The sequence below is a fragment of the Zonotrichia albicollis genome, chromosome 4, assembly GCF_047830755.1.
Source record: "Zonotrichia albicollis isolate bZonAlb1 chromosome 4, bZonAlb1.hap1, whole genome shotgun sequence".
In the NCBI taxonomy this organism is placed as follows: domain Eukaryota; kingdom Metazoa; phylum Chordata; class Aves; order Passeriformes; family Passerellidae; genus Zonotrichia; species Zonotrichia albicollis.
In genome coordinates, this window is record NC_133822.1 from 23,246,712 (window position 1) to 23,259,461 (window position 12,750).

Below are 12,750 nucleotides of genomic sequence, written 5' to 3' on the forward strand. Positions count from 1 at the left end.
AGAAGGAAAATCTACAATGAGCAAGCCCCAAATAAGGAAAAAGAATTGATTAAGGAATTGGGCCTGTTTCTAGATTTATTTCTAAAGTGAGGACTGCAACAGTTCAGATACATTTGCATAGGATGCAAACATAGAATTCTCTCACAGTCATTTGAAATCTTCACACCACAGTCACTGCCTGATTCTGGTGTATGACTGGGAGGTCATTATCAGTGCTAAGAGAATCAGGTTTTAAAAAATCACAGAATCTGGGAGTCACTTCTTTCTGTTCCCTGAGATCCATCCTTTCAAACAGCATGCCAAGAATGACATAGATATTCTGAAATGATGCCAAAGTGCAATCACTGGTGATATTTCTGGTCAGTCAGAAAAAAAAAAAAATTACTTCGCAAATGTAGTTTAAGAATTTATTCACTCACAGAATATCTTTAAGAGAAAGAAAATGGAAATGCAGCCCAAGTGAAACTAATAGGAGAGAACAACTTTGGCAGGTGAGATGTAAAATGGAGATTAGCGGGTCCAAGAGCAGGGCTGAAGAACAGGGAAGCAAATGCAGAGTGACAAGTAATAAGGGATTCCTCAAGCACATGGGAGACTGGGACTCCAGAAGAGTCAGTGGGTCCTGCAGACTCTCCTGATGCACAGCCAGTGAGGGCAGCAAGAGAGATTGCACAGAAGTTAAATGGCTCCTTGCCCTGTTTCCAGAGCAGGGAAGGGAGATGCACGCCCCTGGGTTACACAAGTGCAGAACTGCCAGACAGAGTTTGGGGAAATAAAATAAAGCAAATGAAAAAAAAAGAAACTACTTGAGAAATTTGATTGCACTAAAGTGCATTTCCAGAGCTGAGAAAAGTCAGTAAAAGGCAAGTGTAAACCAGCTAGCCTGAAACAGGAGCCCCACAAACTGCAGAAGTCTAAAAAAGCACATTTTCCACAATGATAAATCATAACCTACAAATAACAACCCACTAACCTACTAAAAGGTTTCCAACACATATCCTGGCTATTTTTTACCAGATGTAAATTGTTCAGATTTTCCAAGACTTTGTTAGGAGAGCTTTGTCATCTTGGGGCAAGAGGTAACTGTCACTCTTTCAATATTAGCCAAGGAACAGAGACTCCCAGGATAACAACAATAACTTTTTCATACAAAAAAAAAAGGGAGATGTTTTAGCACCCAAAGTCCTGCCTAGGATCAGTATTGCAGAAGGCATTTGTGAAGTATCTGATAGAAAGAATGGAAAACAAGGCCACAAAACACACAGCCTATGAAATGTGGAGATAACCAACAGTATGGGGTGTCCTTGTTCTTACAATCCAGGCAACTGGACAACACAAACACCAGATAAAATTCACCACAGACATATTGAAGTCTAATGCAAAAAAAAAAAAAATAAAAACACAAACAAACTACATATATATATATATATATATATATATATATATATCTGCTTCCACTATACATCAGTCACTACTGAACTAACTTCTAGACATCAAAAAAGACAAAGTTCTGAAGACAGATGATGCCACATCCCTGTGCTTAGCAAAAGAGTCACTTCAGAGTAGACAAAACTTTGGAATAGCACTTCTAAAATTGTAAGCTGAAAAATGTAAAAAAACAATGTTTGACTGTGGAAATAACATTTATAGAATGCTGGGTTAAACTTCAACTAAGAGTGATTGCTAAAATAAGGGCATGAATTGTGAGCTTAGAAATAAAGAAACTGAAATATTCTGTTGATTTAGAACTAGGCATGGGGCTGTAAAAGGCTACTGAAAATGAGAAACATGAGAGAATGTGTAATATTTATGAAAGGTGACCCACTGCACTATTTAAATAGAAGAGAGATTAAAGAAGAGACAAGTTGAGGTTATGAAAATAAGGACATTATAGACACATGAATTCAAAATTAAGATTCAGGAAACCTCAGCTATTCAGAGTAATGAAAATACATCTTCAAAACCTAAACAGATTGCTTGGGGCTTATCTGCCTAGGGGAAAACCCCTTCCAGGCCTGCCCACATTCAAAGCCAAGGAATATGAACACTATCTGCAAAGAGTTTTAACAAATCCACAGTCTGGTTTTTAAGAAATCCACAAAAGACTGGTTTTACAGAACTGAACCCCTGCTCTTTCACATCTTTTATGACTGGACTGAAGAGAGAGGTCCATGGCCAGGGAAAAGCCAGGCCTAACTCTCAGACTGACCCAGCTGCTCCCACAGAAGCATCTTCTGCCTTCAGTGTTTTAGCTCTGCAAGGCAGCAAAGCTGGGACAACAAAGGAATCTGAGCAAGGAAACCAGAGCTCACTTGGGATCAGTGGCTGCAGCCTGGAAGTTCTGCTACTCCAAAAAGTATTTAGACCTAGAATATATCATTTAAATCTGAAGGAATAGAAGACAGATACAAATGAGATTTAAAAAATATCCCTTTCATTTCATACCAATCACACTTTGCATCAGGCAGTGAAAATCTTATTCTCTTATTCTTACTAGCTTATTCTCTCCTAAGGGCACTGATCAAAGGCTGAAATGGTTTTTGCAAGGGAAGTTATGATTATAAGGGGAGAATAAAAAGAAAGAAAAAAGAAAAAAAATATCAAAACATCCTGTCCTGTGAAGCAATTGAAAGGAAATGCACAAGTTTTGGGGGGAAAATGAAATAAAACTTATATTTTTGTTCAATTCTACAATAATAATAGTAGGAATAATTGCAAATAAAAATTACAAATTATTTCAACTACTTCCAATTATTTTATAAATAGACAATTTTATAATAACTTATAATTATTGCAACTGTTTAAAATGTTTACAAATACTACACTTGGATTCTAATTCTCAAAGGTATGCTTTGAAGAAAACTTTAAATGGATCAGGAAAGGATAAACTTGAGAAAATGCTCCTTGTTGCCCACTGCTGTATTCTACAACACTTATTTCTGAGACACAGTGACCATAAAAATGCACTAATGATGAGCATGAGCTGGATATCACAGGGCATCATGAAGAGCTTTCTGTAGCCAATGTCTACCCCAAAAGTAGGCTAAGTTCTTGTTTCCATTTTCTCAGTGACCTTTAAGTGCTGGAAGTGTTCAGATACAAACTGGAATTCCACTGACCTGAAATCACAGATTCAGTAACACAGAAATTTCCATTTCGATAAGCCTTAGATGAAATATTTCAACCTCAATTTTTCTTGACTCAAGACAGATAATTTACACTTCACAGCCTTCTCCTGCTCGGAGTTTTTTGTTTGTTGCAGTTTAAATGAGACAAGAAATTCCCACCCACAATTACTTGAGAAATCTCAGTTGGTAAAATCCCAACTGGAATCAGAGCCTCATTGCACATGCTGAAAGTGTCAGTGCATAAAGATGTGAACTTGTCATTTACAGTACATGTTGCACAATTGGTAAGTCTAAAGTTATCTAACACATTTTTGCTAAGCACCCCTACATTTTTTAAAGTTTCTCCCAGCAGAGACTTGCTTCTGGGGTGTGTGTAAAGCATGATGTCAGGGCAAAGTCTCTACACATCTCTCTGTGCTCCTCTACAAAAACACTCTCCTGCCATGCCCACTCATCCCACGGTTGTGGTTCGCACAGGAAAGAGGGGCTCTTATTTAAGGGACTTGCAGACAGAGTCATAAATAATTCAAACTGAAATATAGTACATAGCAACTAAATGAACAAAGTACATGCTGTAAGATGCCACCTTTATTTTTTAACCTACCCCTGCTCTCTAAAGCTCTCACCCTTTGGGAAAGCCAGTACAGAGATGCTGAATTTGGGCACAGAGAAGCAGCCAAAGGAAGGCCAGAAACACGTAGGACACCACATGTTCCACCATGAAAGAAGAGGTGTTTGTAAATGTTAACTCCATTACAAAATACTGGAAGTGCCTATAAACGTTTTTGAAAGCAGCTTCAAAATAACTTTTCTGGATCAATATTATGAGAAAGAACAGGAAGTTCACTTTCCTATCCCTTTCTGAACTTCAGATTTTTTTCTTCCATCATGAAAGCATGGCAAATTTTCCAGGTAGTTACAAACAGAGAGAGAAAATATTCCCCTCCCTCCTGAATTTCTGATTTCAGCCGACTTTACAAAACATTTCAGATGTTAAGCCCAGAAGATTTGTCCCTTCAGAGACAAACCCAAGGGTTGATCCCAGTGGGAAGATGGGAGCCAACACCTCTCATCAGGATAAGCTCAGAAGCATCACAGCAGTAGCTTGTCATTCAGAAACAGGTTTGGCCAGGGGTTATGCATCCATATGGCCCAGATCCTGCCTTGGAAATGTATGGTTATTAGCATGGACTGATAGAAGCAGTTTATCTTGGAAAGTGGAGGAGAAACCCAGCTCATCATTAGTTTGACTGTACTAAAAAAAAATAATAATAGAAGAGCAGCTCACACTTAAACAGGTCTCCAGAAATACACCAAGTGAAGCTGTCAAAGGCCCCCTGGTAAATGTATTGCTAGAAAACATTTCACAAGAGCTTTCATCCCATCCACTCACAATGGGCCTGAACACATACCATGCCATCAGAGAGCTTTATTTCCACTAATTATGTTAAACTTTATTTAATAAAGTTTGTATGCTCAAGCAAAGGTTTCACATGCACGTTTACACTTACTTTGTCTAAGTAAATTCCACTGTTCTCAGTGAGGTAGCTCAGAGCCCATAAAAATGTTCCAGCAATGCACAAGACACACACAGACTATAGCTCAAATTGGAAGTGATGGAAAGAAGAGAACAGCACCTCTTAAAATACATACACCTCTAATCCCAATGACCCTTCAATATTAATGAGTCCAAAATACAAACTAAAACCCATGTCCCATTTAATGACAGACTCTTGAGCTAAACAAATCTTAAGGGAGAGGAGCTTGCCTTTTCTTCTTTACCACCCCATAAATACAGTTTCCCATGGTATTTGCAAGCACAGCAAGGACCAAATTCAATGCAGACACCCCTACGTAGGCAGCCCATAATCCCTGCCAGCTCTTTACAAATCCTCTGCTGGTGGATGGTCTATTTGGGATTAGTGCTAGAAGGAAAATGAGAGCAACCTTCAGGCTCCCCTGAACTCTGCAGATCTCTGGTCAAACTGGCCAGTGGATCATTGTACCATAACCAGCTCCCACATGGGTTTCTGATTTGGTTTGTGGGGTTTTTATTTTTTTGGTCCCTTCTGCTGCATAAATAAGCCTAGAAGAGGAGGAGGCCCAGAGCACAGAACAAGTATGCTAATGCCATATCATACCAACTGCCATGCCAGCAGCAATCACACACACACACACACGCCTGCTCACACGCTCCTGCCAAATAATCACTTCAGCAAACATCAACCACAGAGATTAGCAAAAGCGTCTGACAACGCGCAAATCGGACGAGAAACACGGGCTGAAGGGACAGCTTAGCAAAGTGAGGATTTACTAAGTGAAATGACATCAAGTTCCTGAATCAAAGCTTGCAGCATTTTTGGAAGACTGCTGAAAATCCTATCTGTTGGCCAGTAGATTTTTTTCCACCCGGCCGTCCCTACTGCGTATCAGCTGCAGCCAGACAGGCTGCTAATAAAAGCAAGTGACTCCTGCACACACAAAGGAAAATATCTCTCTGGCCTCTGGGAAGGCAGCAACCCAAGCAAACAGCCAGGCACTCAGGTGGCACAGGCTATTGGGGAGCAATCATGGCATCTCAGGACCTTTTCAGCACCAAAAAGCAAGCTAAATCCCTACACAGTAAAAAAAAAAAAACCCTACAGGTTTTCCAGGTGAAACCATCCCAGGCAGAAAAAGAACTTCAGATTATTTCTGTTCAATGTGATGAGGGGGTGAAGGGAGGCTACTTTTAAACATGTAATTTTTATTGTGTAAAACTAAAGGAACAGAGTGTCTTTCTACCAATTTAAGGCAGAACACCAGAACAATCCATTATCTCTAATTTACTAAAAGATGCTTCACTCCAAAGGCACTTTCAATGAAAGTAATGAGATTTTGCTTCAAGAAGCACAAGAAGAGTCACAAACATTTAGCAGCATAATAGTGCATTTTTGTCTTATTTTGAAGAATTTGTTGCCAAAACAAAGGAGGAGGTACTCCTTCTAACTCTTAGACTGAATTATATATTCCTGATTCTGATGAAGCTCTTGCTGAAGCATCAACTTTGCCTGAATAATGTTTGGAGGATGTGTGCCTGGTTAAAAATTAATCTCTTCTAGACAGGAAGAATATGATTTCTGGTGAGCTGAAAAAGAACTAAATATTGAAATGGAAGAAGCTTGGTTGTCTGAAACCAAGATGTGACTTTGTAGCACCACTGCACAGACACCACCATATCAGAACTTCAAAACTGCCATTTTTCTACCAAGGCTATTTCTAAACCAATTCCTATCTTACTTTCAAAGACAACAAATCTTCCTTACGAGATCCATCACTTACCATCTGACAAAGTGCCTAAATGAGCATTACAGAAATGTTAAAATGGGCGTTTTGAGACAATGTCACTCTTCCCACTGCTGCTCTCATGCTGTAAATCTGCTAAAAAAAGACAGAACACCTAAAATAGTTATCTTTCAAACTAAAGTTTTTGATACAACAAATACCTTCACACAATGTAATAAGCACATTTTGGATGCTCCTATCACAGAAGAAAAGATGCTACAGACTGTGAGCCTTCTGTTGTTGGCTACAGATGGGTGCATACATTTGCATTGCACTACTAAGGCTCCTTTGCACTTGGAGATACATGATGTGTGAGGAGTAGAGCTAAAAAAATAAACACATGCATAAATGAATCTGTTGTTCTAGTGATCCAGTAGAAACAAGGAAGCCTTAAATGCAGGACCCGTATCATCTTTAAATGGTTATGAAACTAATGCCACTGTTTGCATGGCTCTGAGGAAAAAAAAAAAACCACACAAAAAAAAAAAGAGAACAAAACAAGTTCTGTGCCTGAAATCCACTGGAACTGAATCTGAGAAGTTCAGTTATTTCTGTGCAGGGACACTCTGGCTTCCAGAGATAAATATATATTTAGTGGTTGTGTCAAAGCACAAAGAAGTCAATTAGAACGTACCCATGGAGTCAAATTATCTGGGTTTTTTTTTTCCCTTTTAATCCTTAGGGGCAGAAAAGGCCACAGGTAGATGCAATCAGCAAGGTCAGATGATGAAGACAACAGCAGAGCTGTCTCTGTGCCTTAATGAGCTCAGAAGATGAAGACCAACTTTGCACTTCGGCCTAGGAAACAGCCTAGCTGCCCCTCACAGTCCTGTGCCCATCTCCACTCAGCTGGACCAGCCTCCCCAAAACACCTGAGCACCAGCTCAGGGGTGCAGATGAGGCTTTTGGAAGGAAAGCAGAGCCCATCCAGTTCTCTTCCCTCCCAATTGTTCTGTCTGGTTTTACTCTTGAGAGGAGAGTTTTTGTACAGATAGGGAATTCCTCCAAAAATATTGCTTGAAGATGACAAAAATTGTGTTTCATTTATGTAGTTAGCTACCTGTAGACCAGAGTCAAAAAATGGATTTAGACTGGGGTATTAGAGAATTCCTCCTCTTTCTCTTTCCTCCCCACAGCCATTTGATGATGGTTTCATCCACAACTAAATAGGGGATGTTTACAAGGTCCAAGCTATGCTGAAACTGTGTAGAAACTAATGAGGAAGGAAGATTTTTATAATGCTCTTGTGAAACATTTAATGAGCTCTGAAATAGTGCTGGCAGGCCTCAAAGGAGAAAGTCCCAGTTTAAAACTTTGCAGTCTACTAAATGGCAGCGTGCAGGAGCCCCAAACACTATTTATTTCCAAAGACTATTTTTATCTGAAAACACCCAACTCCTGAAACCCTCTTCTGCTCTGAAGGTCTTTACCCCTCTGCTGCAGCTGCCATGCAATCAGTGGCACTTGCCAAGCAATGTGCTCCTAAGGCCCAAAATAACACATTAATACATTTTTCTCAATGCAGTGGAGCTGGATGCTGCCTCAGATATAGTTAGCTCATCTCCTCACCTCCAGAGGTCATCCCCATTGAAACCAGAATGTGCGATTCTGGAAAGGCTCTTTGGAGGGGAGGGATGGTGAGGGTGAAAATCCCCTGGCTTTATCAGTAATACAGCTCTCTTTTATTGCATTCCCACTCCCCCTTCTCATCTCCCACCAAACTGCCCACAGCTGTGTTCTCTCAATCTTCAGCCTGAAAGACATGAAAAAGCAGCCTGCAAGACGACTGCAGCTTTGCAAAAGTCACTCCCACACATATAGACAAGGAAGCAAATAAAAAAGTTGAAAAATAAGAAAATCATCACAGTGCCACTGCAGAAGGTAGAGCCAGATATTTTGAAACGGCATAGTGGCTCTGTTCCTTGGAATAAAAGAAGGTGAGACATGTTTTCCAAGAGTTAGGTGACGTCCTGCTGACCCTTTCTACCATGGTAGGGTGAACCATTGCTGAAAACAAACTGAGCTAGTTTAATACCACCACCTGCAACAGGTCCTTTTAAACCTTCAAGGTCCTTATTTTTCACTAGGGAAAAAAACTGTAGGAGCCTGAAGAGAGTCTGAAAAGTATTGATGAACTTGGCATTGCAAGATCACTTTTTCTGGCAACTCAGAACAAGAAAAATATTAAGAAGCAAATTCCATACTGACTGCCAGCTCTTATTTCATGGGTTGGATCAAGCTCATGTTGAAGGCAGTGGGATTAAAGAGATCGTCAGCTGATGACCACTTCTGTTCAATCCAAAATCAACAGTTTGCAAAGCATATTTGAATTTTAAAAAAATTGATATGGTCTTTATTTAGTGCCTAATACTGCTGACACGAGTAACAAGTAGTCAGTGCCCTGAAATTTAGTGATATACAGAAGATGTGCCTTTTCTCATCTGCTTTCCCTGCTGCTCTGTCAGTCCACAGAGACACCACCACACCATTTCTTATGCAACAACTCTGCTCTATGGGTTATTGTAGTAAAGCAAAAATATCCACATTACAGAAGACATTGCTGGCTCCTCTAATTCCATTTTTCCACAGTGCTCCTGCTGAAGAAATTGATGTCAGACAAGCAACTCAAATTTCCCCAAACTCCCCTCAAACACACATTGAGCACTTGACAATGCCCACTTTTCTATTTTCCTCCCCACGGCTCCACTGCAGAGGACCCTCTGTGCATTCAGAGCAGCACAATGAAGAATGATTTCCAAAGCATTAACTTGGAGCCATTGAGACTTGGATGTTTTCAAAACGACTCTATTGTGCTCAAAGGATTCTAGACTGCCCCAGCTACTCTAGAAGAGAGTCTTTTTCCCCTTTCTCAAAACCTCCATCCCTTGAGCCATGCCTGGAGTGCATTGTTGGGGCCGATTCCTTAGTGCAGCAAGTTCCATCAGTCAAAGCTCAACAGATACAAATAATATCAGGATATGGATATAAATTAGTGAGACAGACCCTAAATAGTTTTGACAGGTTTGGTAAGTATATATAGCGACACAGAATGCTATTCCTGCTGTCAGACATCAATATGTAGACAGAAGATTGGGGGCACCATGGAAACTCAGTGACATAAGAGTGGTATTGATTGGATAGAAAACGAGGCTGCAATTTAAGCTTAAGGCTGCCAGAGATGCCAAGAATGGAGAATGACCTCCAGCAGTGAATTTTCAGCATAAGCTCCCTGTGAACAAGGCAGTCCAAGGAGGATAAATCAGGGACAGGCTCGCCAGGGATATGGCTCAAGCGAGTGTGGCTGCCCTAAGCAGATGAGAATCACTCTGTGTGTGCACGCGTTACAGTGACCTACTTCGTTCAAAGACAGCATTTTGTATGGTTTATTATGGAGCCCTGGAACAAAGAGATTTCCTCAATTAAAGTCCTGAAATGCATCCTCTAAATGAAAATGCTTTTGATACACTGACCAGCAAGAGGTTGTAAATATCCAGGCAAAGCGTACATTGTTAAAGAGCAATTCCCACAGAAAACGCCACAGTTGGGAATGTAGGTAATGAGGGGGCCTGAACAGAGCAGAAGCAATGAGCCATGCCAGCTCCATCCCTAATGCCCTAGTCTTTCTTACACTAAAACACTTGTTATACCATAACACTAGATAAATTGTACTTTCCTTGACAAAAAAACCCAACACACACAAACACGCACACAGAAAAAAAATAGTATGAGTTAAATGAATGCATTTTCAGAGCTCCTGTAAAGAATTATTTTTAATTGTTGTCTAAGGAGTCAGGAACAAGAATTCCCAGAATGATCAAGAAGAAATAGAGGACATGTCAAGGAAGTACCTTGCCAAAGCCATGACTGCTGAAGTTCACTAAGTAATAATATTCACATTCATGGCAGAAAGATTAATCTACACAAAACATCCACCAGTACAGCTGTGTCAGGAATAAGATAAGCCTCCAAAGTGTCCCCAGTGTCAGGCATATGGTACTGGGATAGCAGCACTATGTTTTGTAATCCTATAGTGAGACAAACCTTCTGCTGGCAAGGATGCATCAGACACAGAGTGCATCTCAAATAACTGGGGATAGACATCTGGATAACTGCAAAAAAACTGGTTTTCTTAGGCCACTTCTACACTATAAATGAATATTTACCATTTGTAAAAGATAGGTTTGTTGCTGGCTTCTCTTTTCCCCACCCAAGAGCTGACTCTGAGTAAAGTCGGTGAGTTTCTGTCCTTCAGTTTCACCCAAAGCTTCAGACATAAAAAATCACTGAAGAGTTTAGCTCAGCCTGGAGACAGGAGTTCAATAAATCTCCACTTTCCTTCTCTTTAGCAAAAGTTGCTAAATTATGCAGCAGGAATTGGCTTTGCTGCTTTTTGGGGTCAGTTATGGGGGTTTGGGTTCTTTTTTTTTTTAGTTTGATGAGGTACCCTCTCCATGAACTTCCAAATTTTCTTTCCTACAGCAAATTAACAAATTTTGTCACAAATACACTGGCTCCTTTTTCCCTTCAAACTATTTCTTATAATCAAAAGCTTAGATTTTTTTTTTTAATTCTTATTCTTTTTCAGGGAGGAAACTGAAACAAAGTAAAACAAATACACAGAAGCATTAACTTTGTTTTGTAATCAGCTCAAGAACACTGCTCAGAACACATAAAAACCTGGGTATTTCTTTGTAACAACTTTTACTTTCCTTCTCTCTTTCTCTCTGTCCATCCCTTCCTTTCCTTCTCCCTAATACAGTCAGTTACACACATCGTTTATTTCTTGTTCAGAAATTTGAGCTTTGCTAAAAGCTCAAAAAAAATCAGTGCCCAGAGGGAAAACAAGGAAAGGACATCAACTCAAGAGCTGATGAGCCACAGGTAAAATATTCCCCAGCTGTAACACAAGTCACTGCAAGCAAGCAGGATCCAGTTAAAACACCACTATCCATAGCTGCAGGGTTATGAGACAGAGGAAGATTTAACTCCTGTCACAGAGGTTTCCCTAAAGCTCCCAAGAGCCAGGCAGTCTCTCAGGTGCGCATCCCAGGATCCAGCTCCCGAGGGTGCCACCAGGTTAAAAGTGCAGTGGCCATTCCCCAGCAAGGCAAAGCCACTGGAGAAGAGGTGCCACGGCCAAGTGGGAGAGGCAAAAGGAGCAGATAAGCTCACACAGGATGAAAATTACCTCTCCCCTATGAAAAGTTGTACTTTTTAACAAGGAGAGAAGAAAGGAGGGTAAGGAGTTAGAGGCACCGGGGCTGCAGACCATGAAACACTTGCAGAATAACTTACACGTTCAACAAAGAGGAAACTGTGTTTTCACCATTGTCAGCTCAAATTTTCCCCCAGCCTACCCCTCCCGAGGAAGGAGAAGACACAAACTAACGATGGCAGTTTCAGATAGATCTATGACTACTTGCTAGATTTAGTTGTTTCGCGACGAGTGAATCAGGGATAAGAAGGCAAAGTCCCAAGGAAAATATCAGCCGAAGGTACAATTTAAACTCCCGAGTTGCTGCCGGGACGTTCCTGGCACAGGGTACCTGGGACCCGCCGGAGGTTTGCGCTCCGCTGCCCTTTGTCCTCTCGAAAGGGACCTGTCCGAGCACCCCTGCCGCCCTTCCCCGCTTTGTCACCCACGGCCACCGCTGTCCCTTCACCCTGCGCTGGCATTTAAACCCTCCCCGGGAGCGAAGCACGGCGGCAGCGCTGCCTGCCCGGCACAGATCCCGTTCCTGCTCCCGGGCACTCCCAGACCTCACCCACCGCCTCAGCCAGGTGTCCCCTCAGGTGCACCCGGAGTGTCCCGGAGCCGCGGCAGGGACAGGGGAAGCGCTCCCCACCCTGCCCCGGGAGAACAAGCGCTGGAGGTTCCATCCCTCGGGCATTTCCCGGGAGTCCCCGCCGCCGCCTCGGACTTACTTGTGGCGGCAGAAAGCGCTTCTCCCGCAACGGAAAGGGGCGAGCCGCGACCGTTCCCGGTGAGCAGCGGCCGCTTCTGCCGCCGCGCGTCCCTGCGCTCCTCACGCCTAGCTCCGCTCTCTCCCCTGCCGGAGCTTTCTGCCGAGGTTTTTATACTGCAGGCAGGGAACCTGATCCGCGCCTCGACTCGGCGGAGCCCGGGCTGCGGCGAGGCGGCGAGAGGAGGGAAGGCAGGCGGGCGCGGGGCAGAGCGAGCGAGCGGCCGCGCTGCCCCCTCGTGTGATGCGCAGGGGCCGCGCCCGCCGGGCGGGTCAGCCGCGGGGCAGCCGCGCCCCCGCCCGGGGCTGGGCCGGGCCGGGCCGGGCCGGGATGG

The 12,750-nt window shown here is 42.4% G+C and overlaps 1 protein-coding gene across 1 annotated transcript in view; it reads right to left on the bottom strand.

Annotated features, from left to right (window-relative positions):
* Positions 1 to 12,517, bottom strand: part of PTN (pleiotrophin) — a 78,053-nt gene extending 65,536 nt beyond the window's left edge. The window contains exon 1 of the mRNA XM_005482768.4: positions 12,378 to 12,517. The gene's annotated coding sequence lies outside the window, so the exon portion shown is untranslated. The remainder of the gene's footprint in view (positions 1 to 12,377) is intronic.
* Positions 12,518 to 12,750: the final 233 nt, after the last annotated feature.